The 16,858-nt window shown below is 50.8% G+C and overlaps 2 pseudogenes; one reads left to right on the plus strand and one right to left on the minus strand.

Moving 5' to 3' along the window:
- Window positions 1-2,216: 2,216 nt before the first annotated feature.
- LOC135537587 (frizzled-5-like) lies at window positions 2,217-4,367 on the plus strand (annotated as a pseudogene).
- A 2,532-nt stretch (window positions 4,368-6,899) lies between these two features.
- On the minus strand, window positions 6,900-16,811 carry LOC135537585 (cyclin-Y-like protein 1; annotated as a pseudogene).
- Window positions 16,812-16,858: the final 47 nt, after the last annotated feature.

The following is a 16,858-nucleotide window of genomic DNA, read 5'->3' on the forward strand; positions in this document are numbered from 1 at the left end:
GGACAAACACACAGATTAATTATAGGAGCATAGCCCACACAGGACAAACACACAGATTAATTATAGGAGCATAGCCCACACAGGACAAACACACAGATTAATTATAGGAGCATAGCCCACACAGGACAAACACACAGATTAATTATAGGAGCATAGCCCACACAGGACAAACACACAGATTAATTATAGGAGCATAGCCCACACAGGACAAACACACAGATTAATTATAGGAGCATAGCCCACACAGGACAAACACACAGATTAATTATAGGAGCATAGCCCACACAGGACAAACACACAGATTAATTATAGGAGCATAGCCCACACAGGACAAACACACAGATTAATTATAGGAGCATAGCCCACACAGGACAAACACACAGATTAATTATAGGAGCATAGCCCACACAGGACAAACACACAGATTAATTATAGGAGCATAGCCCACACAGGACAAACACACAGATTAATTATAGGAGCATAGCCCACACAGGACAAACACACAGATTAATTATAGGAGCATAGCCCACACAGGACAAACACACAGATTAATTATAGGAGCATAGCCCACACAGGACAAACACACAGATTAATTATAGGAGCATAGCCCACACAGGACAAACACACAGATTAATTATAGGAGCATAGCCCACACAGGACAAACACACAGATTAATTATAGGAGCATAGCCCACACAGGACAAACACACAGATTAATTATAGGAGCATAGCCCACACAGGACAAACACACAGATTAATTATAGGAGCATAGCCCACACAGGACAAACACACAGATTAATTATAGGAGCATAGCCCACACAGGACAAACACACAGATTAATTATAGGAGCATAGCCCACACAGGACAAACACACAGATTAATTATAGGAGCATAGCCCACACAGGACAAACACACAGATTAATTATAGGAGCATAGCCCACACAGGACAAACACACAGATTAATTATAGGAGCATAGCCCACACAGGACAAACACACAGATTAATTATAGGAGCATAGCCCACACAGGACAAACACACAGATTAATTATAGGAGCATAGCCCACACAGGACAAACACACAGATTAATTATAGGAGCATAGCCCACACAGGACAAACACACAGATTAATTATAGGAGCATAGCCCACACAGGACAAACACACAGATAATTACATAGGAGCACCCACACAGGACAAACACACAGATTATTATAGGAGTATAGCCCACACAGGACAAACACACAGATTAATTATAGGAGCATAGCCCACACAGGACAAACACACAGATTAATTATAGGAGCATAGCTCACACAGGACAAACACACAGATTAATTATAGGAGCATAGCTCACACAGGACATGTGTTCAAGTAGACCTACCTGTTTTATATTCTGTCTGTAGTTTAGGACAAAGATATATGTCTGATTAGGTGCAGTGTTGAACTGGCACACTGCAGTCCACATACACAAAACATTTAAGTGCCTTTGAACAGGGTATGGTAGTAGGTGCCAGGTTTGTGTTAAGAACTGCAACGCTGCTGGATTTTTCACGCTCAACAATTTCCTATGTGTGCCAAAGGACTTTCAGTCAACGGTGAGAAGCATTGGAGTCAACATGGAACAGCATCCCTGTGGAACACTTCAGACACCTTGTAGAGTCCATGCCCTGAATAACTGAGTCTGGTCTGAGGGCAAAGGGGGGAGGGGGGGGGGGGTCAATTGAAATTGACTTAACTAGTAATCAAACACTACTTTTGATAAAACATTGTCGGTGTGAGGTCATATAGAATGCATTCAGTTGTCTCATAAGGTCATGGTAAAAGGAATGAATGGATTGAGTTGGTCACAACACTACTTTAAACATTGTCTAACTTTACTGGTGATGTTACATAGATTGAAGGCCTATACAAATAAGGAATGATATTACTTTATGTGACAAGTAGGTTATGGGTAAAGAACGTACTGATTGAGTCGTTCAGGGTGTAAGCGGATTCCTATTGGAGAGGACGCAGCCCTGTGGGCGTGGCTGTCCAGGGTAAGCGGCCAAGGTGTTGTTATTCCGTGTGGTTAGGAGCCGGAGCAAGAAGACGCACGAGGAAGACAGTCGTGGAGTGTAGTTTTCTCTCCAGAGAACAGGAGGCTGTTTCACTAAATATTGTTTAAAGACAAAGTGTGGCGCAAGGATTAGGCGTTGCTGCCTGACAAATCCGTCTGCATTATCGAGTCGAAATGGACTTGATTTGATTGCACCGGAGGCGCGTTTCCTAAAGGTACACTGGGAGTGAATTTAGTGGTGGCAAGATCTATCAGATGGCGCTTCTCTCTTTGATTGGCATTGCATATTGATGCGCTAGCTTACATTTTCCCGTGTGATCGACTTGGTGAGTTATACATTTGATCAACTTGTTTCATCACCCAAAGTACATTGGGTGTATTATTGATAGAACATAGAAACAGTAATACAATGTTTCAAACGTTCAGAGCGCACTTCCTGTCCAATAACCTCAAGTATCTTTTTTATGGGCATCCACAGCGTTGGAGGAGCTTCCATGGCGACCATGACGCACATCTGCCCTCTTCACATCAGCGTTCTGTGCCTGCTCCTGCTGATGCGCACTACCGGTGCGCGCTGCCTCCAAGGCCATCGTGTGTGAACCCATCACGGTCCCCATGTGCAAAGGCATCGGCTACAACCTGACCTACACGCCCAACCAGTTTAACCACGACACTCAGGACGAGTGGGGCTGGAGGTGCACCAGTTCTGGCCGCTGGTGCGCATCCACTGTTCCCCTGACCTGCTCTTCTTCCTCTGCAGCATGTACACCCCAATCTGCATCCCGGACTATCGCAAGCCTCTGCCCCCGTGCCGCTCCGTGTGCGAGCGGGCCAAAGCGCGGCTGCTCCCCCTGATGAGCCAGTATGGGTTTGAATGGCCCGAGAGGATGAGCTGCGAGGGCTGCCAGAGCTGGGTGATGCTGACCTCCTCTGTATGGACCGGAACAGCAGTGACGCCACTACTCTATCCCCAGGCCCGGCCTTCCCCCCGAAGCCTACCCCAAGGCCCCCTACCGCAACCCAGCCCGCCGCAGGCCGCATCTCCTGCCCAAACCCCACCACAGTCACCACCACCAGGACTGTGAACAACGCGGCTGCCGCTGTCGCCACCCCCTGGTGTCCGTCAAGCATGAGGCCCGCTCACTGTACGGCCGCGGCGTCCACACAGGCCCCGTGGAGAACTGCGCCCAGCCCTGCCGTCAGCCCTACTTCACCCCGGACGAACACGCCTTCACCTCCCTCTGGATTGGCCTGTGGTCGGTCCTCTGCTTCGTCTCGACCTTAACTACGGTGGTCACGTTCCTGATCGACCGCGACCGCTTCTCCTACCCCGAGCTGCCTATCGTCTATCTGGCTGCCTGCTACCTCTTCATCTCCCTGGGATACATGGTGCGGCTGGCGGCGGGCCACGGCGTGTGGCGTGCTCCGAGGACGGCGGGCACGTGCTGTACGACGCTTCGGGCCCTGCCGGCCTGTGCACCTTGGTGTTCCTGCTGGTCTACTTCTTTGGCATGGCCGGCGCAATCTGGTGGGTGGTGCTCTCGCTCACCTGGTTCCTGGCGGCGGGTATGAAGTGGGACAACGAGGCCATCGCCGGGTACTCGCAGTACTTCCACCTGGCCGCCTGGCTGGTGCCCAGCGTCAAGACCATCGCCGTGCTGGCCCTGAGCGCGGCTGACGGAGACCCTGTGGCAGGGATCTGCTACGTGGGCAACCAGAGTGTGGAGAGCCTGCGGGGCTTCGTGCTTGCTCCCCTGGTGGTCTACCTCTTCACCGGCTCCCTCTTCCTCCTAGCGGGGTTTGTGTCGTTGTTCCGCATCCGCGTCATCAAGCAGGGGGGGACCAAGACGGACAAGCTGGAGAAGCTGATGTTAAGGCTGGGCCTCTTTACCGTCCTCTACACGGTCCCTGCAGCGGTGGTGGTGGCCTGTCTGGTGTACGAGCAGCACCTCAGGCCCCAGTGGGACAGGGGTCTTTCCTGCTCCTGCCAGGCTGAGAGAGAGGCTAAGCCTAGGGCCAGACCACGCCATCTTCATGCTGAAGTACTTTATGAGCCTGGTGGTGGGGATCACCTCGGGGTGTGGGTGTGGTCGGGGAAGACTCTGGAGTCATGAGGAGGTTCCTGAGGGCTGCTGTTGTTCATGTCCCTGCTGGGGCCACAAGCCGTCCAGCGTGTCAGTATACAGCGAGGCCAGCACATCCTCACGACACGCACCGGGCTGCTCCCCTCGCAGTCTGAGCACAAGTCCTGTCGCACCCATCTGTGTGACCAGACTGGCTGGACGCTTGTCAGATTCATGGTGCTCCACAGTGGCTGACGGAAACTAGATGGATGTTAATTTAACTTATTGAACAGATTGTAAATTATGTAAACTATTGTCTTCACATAAGGACATGTTGAAACAAATTGTGGCAATATAGAAGTATTTTGTATTATATTTCCTAGTTCTCATTCTAGACTCATTGCAGGAGATTTCCCCTGAAGTTGGAACTTTTTTAAAGGTGTTTTTAAATTATCTGGGGGGACAGTTCAATATGTCTCTAGAATTTTTAAATGACATGTTTTGCTAGTGTGTTCTTAACCTGAAGCGTAATGGTTAGGAATCCAATCAGTCATGTCATTGACCTGGAGATAAGTGGCATGGTATTCTTCTATACGTAATAAAGATGGAGAATTGCTATTTGTCATTTTATTTAAAGTGGCCTTCCTAAAAGGACATTTCACTCTTGAAATGTGTATGGACACAGTAACGCCTTGTGAGGATGAAGGAATTTCACTACCCATTTATGATTGTGCATATTTTAATATGAAGTCAGTTTTTTAAAAAGTCCAGATGAATTGAGTGTCACCACTCAATGTCTTACTTCTCCTGTTAAATGGATATCTCCAAGAATAAGGGTGAAAATGAGGAAAATAGTGTTAACTGAATTTCATCGTTCTCCCCCTTGCTTGAGGAGCAATACAGACCCCCTGCTTGAGGAGCAATACAGACCCCTCCCCATTGCTTGAGGAGCAATACAGACCCCCCCACCACCACCACTTGTGCTGTGATTACTTACCTGGACCACCTATTGAGACTGGAGTGCCTCTTTAAAAAAAGGTGCAACTTCCCACTTTAGAGACCACTGTTGTAGCCTCTTCTGCTCTCCATGTGGTGGGTTCTAGTAATTACAGCAGCACATGTTTGTCTCTGCAAATGTGTTATCCATAATCTACCTGAAGCATCCCATTTATCGAATGGCCTTTTGTCTTAAATACCTAATAAATCAACTGGTTTATTAGTGTACATGCGATTTTAAAAATCTTTTTAAATTGTCTTGTCCAATTCTGGCATGTTAAACTATGTAGCCTGTAACCCAGGTAGCGAATAAATGCTTGTGAATCTGGAGTATGTTCTGCCGTGGGTTGTTCTGATTCTAAACACCATCAGACCGCTTATGGAGCCTACGATTCTCCAGTCTGGTCCTGTCAGATCTATGAAAGACCAATGGGAAAATATAAATCAGCGCAATTTATTTGAAGTAATTTCAAATACAGGGCTTGATTGAGCTTAACCTGACACATGAAACCAATAGAACTGCCAAACCCGACCCAGCTCGCACCACAGACAGGTTAAAGTAAACCCAGAACTGCCAAACACCCAGCACCACAGCTGGAACTGCCAAACCCACCCAGCTGGCACCACAGGCAGGCTAAAGTAAACCCAGAACTGCCAAACCACCCAGCTCGCACCACAGGCAGACTAAAGTAAACCCAGAACTGCCAACCCCACCCAGCTTGTACTCCAGACAGGCTAAAGTAAACCCAGAACTACCAAACCCACCCAGCTTGTACTCCAGACAGGCTAAAGTAAACCCAGAACTGCCAACCCCACCCAGCTGGCACCACAGGCAGGCTAAAGTAAACCCAGAACTGCCAACCCCACCCAGCTTGTACCCAGACAGGCTAAAGTAAACCCAGAACTGCCAACCCCACCCAGCTGGTACTCCAGGCAGGCTAAAGTAAACCCAGAACTGCCAACCCCACCCAGCTGGCACCACAGGCAGGCTAAAGTAAACCCAGAACTGCCAACCCCACCCAGCTGGTACTCCAGACAGGCTAAAGTAAACCCAGAACTGCCAACCCCACCCAGCTTGTACTCCAGGCAGGCTAATGTAAACCCAGAACTGCCAACTGGCACCACAGGCAGGCTAATGTAACCCAGAACTACCAAACCCACCCAGCTTGTACTCCAGACAGGCTAAAGTAAAACCAGAACTACCAACCCCACCCAGCTTGTACTCCAGACAGGCTAAAGTAAACCCAGAACTACCAACCCCACCCAGCTGGCACTCCAGACAGGCTAAAGTAAACCCAGAACTACCAACCCCACCCAGCTTGTACTCCAGACAGGCTAAAGTAAACCCAGAACTGCCAAACCCACCCAGCTGGCACTCCAGACAGGCTAAAGTAAACCCAGAACTGCCAACCCCACCCAGCTGGTAGTCCAGGCTAAAGTAAACCAGAACTATCAACCCCACCCAGCTGTACTCCAGGCAGGCTAAAGTAAACCCAGAACTACCAACCCCACCCAGCTGGCACTCCAGGCAGGCTGCCAACCCCACCCAGCTGGTACTCCAGACAGGCTAAAGTAAACCCAGAACTGCCAAACCCAGAACTAGGCTAAAGTAAACCCAGAACTGCCCACCCAGCTGGTACTCCAGACAGGCTAAAGTAAACCCAGAACTACCAACCCCACCCAGCTGGCACTCCAGAACTGCCAACCCCACCCAGCTGGTACTCCAAAGTAAACCCAGGACTGACAACATAACATCACACATCTTATCTAGAAATAGACACCATACACAGATTTGATTTATTACGGTTTATTTGAAATAAACAGCAACTGAAAATATGTTCAATTAAAAACCGATACATTTCCCAGCTAAAGGGCCTACACAGTAAGCAAAGAAAACCGTCCTACGTCCCCATCTGTCCGTCCGTGTGCCAAACTACACCACAGGGTAGTTAGAGGCTTCGTCACCATGGTCAGTGTGTGGTGTCAGTCACTCTAACCCTTCTTGCAGACCTGGAGTGTATGAGTCAGTATCAGTGGTGGAGCTGCCACCATACAGATTTGGGACCAGCTGTGTGTGTGGATGGTGCCAGTGAGTGTCTAGTTTAGGAAGGCCTTCGGTGCATCCTCAGCCTGTCCTGTGTGTGTAGCAGGTCCAGCTTTAGGACAGCACGGCGTGTGGTTCGGACACCCACCAGATTGTCTGCGCTGAGGACCTCCTTATGGTCACCTTGCCCAGATCCTTGTATCTGTCCTCACACAGTCTGGAGATCGCCTGGGAACACAACACTTATTACAGCACAGAGATAGCCTGGGAACACAACACTTATTACAGCACAGAGATAGCCTGGGAACACAACACTTATTACAGCACAGAGATAGCCTGGGGAACACACACTTATTACACAGAGATAGCCTGGGAACACAACACTTATTACAGCACAGAGATAGCCTGGGAACACAACACTTATTACAGCAGAGATAGCCTGGGAACAATTTTTTAGTAACTACATGATAGTAGGGGAGTAGGGGCTGGGGTTGTTACCAGGACTACCATTAAACTCTCCTCTTGCCAAGTAGCAGTGTTTTCATTTCTGCCGTTCTAGAAGCTCTCCTCACCTCCAGTTTAGTGGCTCGCTGGTTGTCAAGTGGCTCCAGGGGGAAGTTGAGGTTGTTGTCGTCGGCCAGGGAGCGCAGGTCAAAGTAGTACTTGGCGTAGACGCTGGCCGGCACGTTGATGTTGAACTGAAGCAGCTCCAGGAAGTGCCTCTCCATCTCATTCCTGAGAGAGCGAGAGAGAGAGAGAGAGAGCAAGAGAGAGAGAGAGGGGGGTACAGGCAGAGAGAGAGAGAGGGGTACAGGTAGAGAGAGAGAGAGAGGGGGTACAGAGAGAGAGAGAGAGAGGGGGTAGAGAGAGAGAGAGAGGTACAGGTAGAGAGAGAGAGGGGTAGAGAGAGAGAGAGGGGTACAGGTAGAGAGAGAGAGAGGGGTACAGGTAGAGAGAGAGAGGGGGGTACAGGTAGAGAGAGAGAGGGGGTACAGGTAGAGAGAGAGGGGTACAGGTAGAGAGAGAGAGGGGGGTAGAGAGAGAGGGGTACAGGTAGAGAGAGAGAGAGAGAGGGGTACAGGTAGAGAGAGAGAGGGGTACAGGTAGAGAGAGAGAGGGGTACAGGTAGAGAGAGAGAGGGGTACAGGTAGAGAGAGAGGGGTACAGGTAGAGAGAGAGGGGTACAGGTAGAGAGAGAGGGGTACAGGTAGAGAGAGAGGGGTACAGGTAGAGAGAGAGGGGTAGAGCGTAAATCTCAGCAGCCTTATCCTCCATACTCTCCCAGCCTCCTTTTCAAAAGGTCAGAGGGAAGTGAGTTCTCGGGGAGAGGATTGAGGATGCAAGGAATCGAGGGGAGACTTTTGAGATGTACCTGGCCAGCAAGGCAAAATCTAAATCTCATTTTATTGATTACATAAGATGATGAGTTTTGACCCACATGGCAACGTTCCAATTTAACAATGTGCCTCATAATATTGAGATGTATATATTGTTATTCACAGTTCACTCTTGGGTGAGAGCCAAAACAATACCTTCCTGCACACTTCTATGGAGACCTTTGTCAGCGGCATCAATCTATTATATTGTATTAATATAGTCCTTTGAACAAGGATGTGCCACAAGAAGCCCACAGTGGTAAGAAGGGGCCTTATGCCACTCCAGGGGGCTGGAGGGAGACCCACAGCCTGAACCCTAAAACTACCCTGACACCCCTCAAATTCAACTGGACCTCCAAGCCACTTCCACTGCTTTTTTATGTTCTCCTCTCTAAATCAGGGACTGAGACACCTGGGACACCAGATTGGTGCAATTAAAGATCAGATAGAACAGAATATCAGCAGGCTCAGAGACCTCATAGGGTCAGAGTTGAATATCCCTGCCCTAAGCACTTAGATATGAGAGGATTGGAGAGCTGTAAGGATGATGGTAGTCATCCCTCTTGCTTACACCTATCCAACCCTCAGATCTAATGCCTAAAGGTTGGGGTGACTTGTGAAGGTGAGCAGTCAGGGGGACAGGTGACTGGACAGGACAGAGGGACACTGACATGTCCTCCACGGTGATGTCCTTGAGGATCTGGCAGTAGTCTACGTTCCACACGGCCTGGTCGTCCCACACCTTGGACGCCAGCAGGATGGCTCCCAGTACGATCCGCTTCCAGTTGCAGGGGACAGATGTCCATCTCAGCGTAGGTCAGCAGACGCTCCAGGTACACCTTGGGGAAGGATGGACACAGTAAATGAGTCTCAGACACTGCTGGACACAGTAACCCCGTTACCAGGGCCAGGTGTTCAGCAGGACACTGCTGGAGGTGTTCAGCAGGACACAGTACCCGTTACCAGGGCCAGGTGTTCAGCAGGACACAGTAACCCCGTTACCAGGGCCAGGTGTTCAGCAGGACACGGCAACCCCGTGTTCAGCAGGACACAGTAACCCCGTTACCAGGGCCAGGTGTTCAGCAGGACACTGCTGGGCCACAGCAGGACACGGTAACCCGTTACCAGGGCCAGGTGTTCAGCAAGACACAGTAACCCCGTTACCAGGGCCAGGTGTTCAGCAGGACACGGCAACCCCGCCAGGGCCAGGTGGGACACGGTAACCCCGTTACCAGGGCCAGGTGTTCAGCAGGACACTGTAACCCCGTTACCAGGGCCAGGTGTTCAGCAGGACACTGTAACCCCGTTACCAGGGCCAGGTGTTCAGCAGGACACAGTAACCCCGTTACCAGGGCCAGGTGTTCAGCAGGACACTGTACACCACCGTTACCAGGGCCAGGTGTTCAGGACAGGAACACTGTAACCCCGTTACCAGGGCCAGGTGTTCAGCAGGACACTGTAACACCGTTACCAGGGCCAGGTGTTCAGCAGGACACACCGTAACCCCGTTACCAGGGCCAGGTGTTCAGCAGGACACTGTAGGTGTTCACACGGCAACCCCGACCAGGGCAGTGTTCAGCACACGTTACCAGGGCCAGGTGTTCAGCAGGACACTGCTGGACACGGTAACACCGTTACCAGGGCCAGGTGTTCAGCAGGACACTGCTGGACACAGGTTACCAGGCCAGGTGTTCAGCAGGACACAGTGAACACCTGAACAGGCCAGGTGTTCAGCAGGACACAGTAACCCCGTTACCAGGGCCAGGTGTTCAGCAGGACACTGCTGGACACCGTAACCCAGGGTTACCCGGGCCAGGTGTTCAGCCTGTTCAGCAGGACACAGTAACCCCGTTACCAGGGCCAGGTGTTCAGCAGGACACGGTAACAGGTGTTCCAGGACACTGCTGGAACCCCGTTACCAGGGCCAGGTGTTCAGCAGGACACGGTAACACAGTAACCCGTTACCAGGGCCAGGTGTTCAGGACACTGCTGGACACAGTAACACCGTTACCAGGGCCAGGTGTTCAGCAGGACACAGTAACCCGGACCAGGGCCAGGTGTTCATCAGCAGCTGGACACAGTAACACCGTTACCAGGGCCAGGTGTTCAGCAGGACACTGTAACCCCGTTACCAGGGCCAGGTGTTCAGCAGGACACAGTAACCCCGTTACCAGGGCCAGGTGTTCAGCAGGACACTAACCCCGTTACCAGGGCCAGGTGTTCAGCAGGACACCGTTACCAGGGCCAGGTGTTCAGCAGGACACGGTAACCCCGTAACAGGGCCAGGTGTTCAGGACAGGACACGTAACACCGTTACCAGGGCCAGGTGTTCAGCAGGACACAGTAACACCGTTACCAGGGCCAGGTGTTCAGCAGGACACGGTAACCCCGTTACCAGGGCCAGGTGTTCAGCAGGACACGGTAACACCGTTACCAGGGCCAGGTGTTCAGCAGGACACAGTAACACCGTTACCAGGGCCAGGTGTTCAGCAGGACACGGTAACCCCGTTACCAGGGCCAGGTGTTCAGCAGGACACAGTAACACCGTTACCAGGGCCAGGTGTTCAGCAGGACACGGTAACGCCCGTTACCAGGGCCAGGTGTTCAGCAGGACACGGTAACGCCGTTACCAGGGCCAGGTGTTCAGCAGGACACGGTAACACCGTTACCAGGGCCAGGTGTTCAGCAGGACACAGTAACACCGTTACCAGGGCCAGGTGTTCAGCAGGACACCACCGTTACCAGGGCCAGGTGTTCAGCAGGACACTGTAACACCGTTACCAGGGCCAGGTGTTCAGCAGGTAACACCGTTCAGGGCCAGGTTCACACACTGTAACACCGTTACCAGGGCCAGGTGTTCAGCAGGACACAGTAACACCGGGGCCAGGTGTTCAGCAGGACACAGTAACACCGTTACCAGGGCCAGGTGTTCAGCAGGACACAGTAACACCGTTACCAGGGCCAGGTGTTCAGCAGGAGACAATAGATTATTATGCAGAACAAGAGTCTCTTTTACTCACGTCAGCTCTCAACACGCCACAACATTTAACTAGTAAACATGCCCAAAGTGAATAGTGAGCTCCCAGACTGGGGGCAACAGACTGATAGACTGAGGGGCTGGGGGGCAACAGACTGGGGGCAACAGACAACAGACTGGGGGGCAACAGACTGGGGGGCAACAGACTGGGGGGCAACAGACTGGGGGGGCAACAGACTGGGGGCAACAGACTGGGGGGCAACAGACTGGGGGCAACAGACTGGGGGGCAACAGACTGGGGGGCAACAGACTGGGGGGCAACAGACTGGGGGGGCAACAGACTGGGGGGCAACAGACTGGGGGGCAACAGACTGGGGGGACTGGGGGCAACAGACTGGGGGGCAACAGACTGGGGGACTGGGGGCAACAGACTGGGGGCAACAGACTGGGGGGCAACAGGGGGGCAACAGACTGGGGGACTGGGGGGCAACAGACTGGGGGGCAACAGACTGGGGGCAACAGACTGGGGGCAACAGACTGGGGGGCAACAGACTGGGGGCAACAGACTGGGGGGCAACAGACTGGGGGCAACAGACTGGAGGGGGCAACAGACTGGAGGGGCAACAGACTGGAGGGGCAACAGACTGGAGGGGCAACAGACTGGAGGGGCAACAGACTGGAGGGGCAACAGACTGGAGGGCAACAGACTGGAGGGCAACAGACTGGAGGGCAACAGACTGGAGGGCAACAGACTGGTGGCATACGTACCAGGGTGACGATGGCACACTCAGCAGTCAGCTGGGCCGAGCTGAAGAGCGTGCGGACAAAGCGGTAGATGAGCTTGTGTTCAGGGTCCACGCTGTAGTAGTCTTCTGGAACCTTCTCTCTCTGAGGAAGAGGAGGCCTGGCCAGTCAGTCTGACAGGAGGTTTGGTGCACACACACACACACGACATACAGTATCTTCTTCCACCTACTCACCGTTAATGGGTGGATCTTCTCATCGAAAATGTCCAGAGAACGGTTTGAATCCCTGATGAGGGGAAAAAAATAGACTGAACACTACTGCTACAAGCCCACACACACAGAGAAAGACCACTCCCATAATGTCACACAAATCACCACACCTTCATTACCATGTCACACAAATCACCACACCTTCATTACCATGTCACACAAATCACCACACCTTCATTACCATGTCACACAAATCAACACACCTTCATTACCATGTCACACAAATCACCACACCTTCATTACCATGTCACACAAATCAACACACCTTCATTACCATGTCACACAAATCAACACACCTTCATTACCATGGTACCATGTCATGACAAATGATCACCACAAAACTCCTCCATTCACCTCACCACGTCTCTATATCATTTTCCTCACCGTTTTCCTCATGAGATGAATGACCGATAGAACCTACCTGTTTTTTATGTGATAGTATATCGCCAACGTGACACTGGAACAGAGAGAGACAAGACGGTGAGTCCTTACAACGACCGCTTCTTTTCTGCTCTGTCGTGTGGTTGGAGGTAAGGAGGACTCACCATTTGACCGTACTCTTCAGGTTGGGCAGGCTGACCGTGCTATCGTCAAGGAATATTGTGGAGCAGGAGCTGTACTTTTAGATAATCCAGGAGACGTCTAGGAAAAGGGAGTAGTTCTTAGTCCATGGAACAGGGAAAAACATAGCATCACTTCCTGACATCTCTGCATTAGGATCAGTGGATGTCCATGGGTAGCCATAGTAACGCTCGACTGGACAGATGGATTTACTCACGTGATGATTACTTAAGTAGTTACTTCTCCTTTTCTCCCGCACTGGAGGGGGAAAAAAGTCAGACAAATCTTAGGTCAGTTAGTTCCCTGAACGTGTTGAATAACTATCTGACTGTGACCATTAGACAGACTCTCCTGTTGTCCAGACCAGATCTGGGACGTGATCTGCATGGCACAACGTTGTGGGACGTTCAGATAAAGAAATATATTACGTAGAACAACCGTGCCCCTCTGACATGTAGAATAAGAAATCATGTCAACTCTATTCATGACATTTCTATCTGCACCGTTCCATGATAACCAGAGGATACAGCCATGAGAAGTAGAAGATCCCCATGCCACTTGTGGCGACATGCTGCACGGAGCCTTCACTGTGCACTGCCACTTTAAGAGCGCATCAGCAGTCAGGAGGGGGGAGATAAAGATAGCTCTTCCGGCGCTCTGTGGAGAGCTCTCGGTTGGCGCGGCAGTTTGACACCGTGTGCAACTCTGCAGAACTCTTGTTTATTTTTCAGAGTACTTTGTAAAGTGTTGAAGTGGAACACTGGTGTGAGCTCTCTAGGTGGGGGGTGGAACGCCGGTGTGAGCTCTCTAGGTGGGGGGTGGAATGCCGGTGTGAGCTCTCTAGGTGGGGGTGGAACGGGTGTGAGCTCTCTAGGTGGGGGGTGGAACGCCGGTGTGAGCTCTCTAGGTGGGGGGTGGAACGCCGGTGTGAGCTCTCTAGGTGGGGGGTGGAACGCCGGTGTGAGCTCTCTAGGTGGGGGGTGGAACGCCGGTGTGAGCTCTCTAGGTGGGGGGGGGGTGGAACGCCGGTGTGAGCTCTCTAGGTGGGGGGGAACGCCGGTGGAACGCCTCTAGGTGTGAGCTCTCTAGGTGGGGGGTGGAACGCCGGTGTGAGCTCTCTAGGTGGGGGGTGGAACGCCGGTGTGAGCTCTCTAGGTGGGGGGTGGAACGCCGGTGTGAGCTCTCTCGGTGGGGGGTGGAACGCCGGTGTGAGCTCTCTCGGTGGGGGGTGGAACGCCGGTGTGAGCTCTCTAGGTGGGGGTGCATCTTTTGGGAGCGCTCCTGTCATTGATCACATGGAGTGGTAGCAACATTGTTGCGAAGCTTTGACAAACCAACCAACCATCAGGTGTATCCGACGGACAATCCGTGCAACAGCTAAGACCCCCTCCTCTCTGTGCTCTACACTGCAGCACTCCTCCACAATGCAGAGTCCCTTTGATGTTCAGTGGCGCTGGACTATTACTGACCTGCCAGACATGTTTGGGTTGACATTGTAGTTAAAGGGAGTTTGTTGTTTGAACTGTATTGATTTGGTGTGGAACTATTGACATTTGGCCGAGAAGAGTAGAACACCCCCCCCTCCCCCCCTCACTGGGAGGTAATACCGAATATTGCAAATTCTCTACAGGTCATGAGTGGGTTCTTTCTTGTCAATTGTTTCTATGAAGTTGCCTTATAAATTGCTCAGCCATTATTATTGTTGGTGGTATTATTGGTTGTGTCACCGCTGTGCTGTGACATGTGTTTTATATGGTGTGTCTTATCCTTTCTACTTGCCATCTGACCAACAGTCTTCAGTCTAGACAGTCTCTTCTGCTGATGTGCGTTTCTGGTAGCAGAACTATCTATCCTATTATTTGCCTTTCAGCAGGGCTGATACCTGCCTGCCTGGCGGCAGAAGGAAAATGATTTTATTTACCCATCTCTAACAACACCGCTACACACTTACCATCAGTCTGAGACTTGTTGAGGAAGATTGTGCTGGCTCTGGCATTATCGGATGGGTTGGACTCCTGCGCCAATTCTGAAAGAAACAAGAAATACACACCTATTTTATCACCAACACACAAGAAATGCACACGTATCCCAACTATATGCACCATGTGTATCTGAAAACAGAGTGAGACACAGTATACTACTGACTGATTACAGATCATTACTTCTGGGGGTGCACCTTGTGACTTGACATCATGACACTCACTATACTCTGGGAAAGGGGGATACCTAGTCAGTTGTCCAACTGTATGTATTCAACTGAAATATGTCTTCCGCATTTCACTCAGCCCCTCTGAATCAGAGAGGTGGGGGCTGCCATATGACAGATTTTTACCTTGTCAGCTCAGGGATTCGATCCAGCAACCATTTGGTTACTGGCCCAACGCTGTAACCACTATACTACCTGGCTATAGCTGAAGCAAAAACAACGCTAGATACTCTGCAGGCTATAGCTGAAGCAAAAACAACGCTAGATACTCTGCAGGCTATAACTGAAGCAAAAACAACGATACTAGATAGCTCTGCTCGATACAGGCTATAGCTGAAGCAAAAACAACGCTAGATACTCTGCAGGCTATAGCTGAAGCAAAAACAACGCTAGATACTCTGCAGGCTATAGCTGAAGCAAAAACAATGCAGCAGGCTAAGCAACAACGCTAGATACTCTGCAAAAAAGCAAAAACAATGTTCGATACTCTGCAGGATATCTTGGAATAGCTGAACCAATATGACTGAACAATCAATAGTGCAACAGGTCATAAACTGATGTGTGATGTATGCATTGTGCATTAACAGCAAGCAATATCTTCCTTTCCCCTTTCATGCATGTCTTCTTGGCTGTTCAGAGAGGCGTGACCATGACGTATACCCCTCCACTCCAGCTTATCCGAAAAGTACACCTACCATCCGGGACCTCTCTATCGCTGATGTGCTGCAGATAGGTGCCCGTGTCCTCGCTTACGTCGTCGCCAGTAGTGGTTATTGGGTAGTCGTCGAGCTCGACTGCTCTCCTTGCAAGCTTTGGACTCCCGCCGGGGGACATGCAGCATGACACTGTAGCCCCCATGATTGAACAATTTGCTAAAGTCCTACTACTGACTACACCCCAGATATCTGAAAGAACCGTCCACTCGTCTATAACATCAGACAGAACCACTGTCAGTGATGTCTGGTCTCAAAATGACACATTCAATTTTAAATACATGAGTAGCAGCCACATATCGGGGTTCATATCTACAACACACAATTCAAACTGAACAGTTGAATCCCTATATTTTTCAGGGCGTGTGCGCAAAGGCATGGCGAGTAGCGCATTGATACGTCGGCCAGATACAGGCTTGACCACTAAACTAATCCAAAGGCTGGCAACGCTAGGACACCGGTTTAACCGTTAATGGCGACACGTTATACTCGGTTTTAAAAAGCCTAGCTGAAGTTGCTAGACAGCTGATACGTTAAAGAACATTAATCTGGTCTTCATAAACCAGACGTAGTTTGCTAGCTAGCCCTACACCCGGCTAACGCTAATCCAGGCGTCAGCTAACTGGCTATTTATGCCGGTCCACTTGATCTAGCTATTCTTGCGATGCATTGCAGTCAGAGAATATGCCGAATTCCTTCGTCTCAGCAAATGTTCTAGGTATGGTCGTTCACCGTACACAGAAATGTATAATGCTCAGATTTGAGACGACTAGCTAGCCTGCTAACAGCTGATTCCCACTCCAGCCAAAGCCAACTAGGAAGGAACGCCCTCAAGAACGGCCCATTTTGATGCACGT

This window comes from Oncorhynchus masou, unplaced genomic scaffold (genome assembly GCF_036934945.1).
Source record: "Oncorhynchus masou masou isolate Uvic2021 unplaced genomic scaffold, UVic_Omas_1.1 unplaced_scaffold_821, whole genome shotgun sequence".
Taxonomy (NCBI): domain Eukaryota; kingdom Metazoa; phylum Chordata; class Actinopteri; order Salmoniformes; family Salmonidae; genus Oncorhynchus; species Oncorhynchus masou.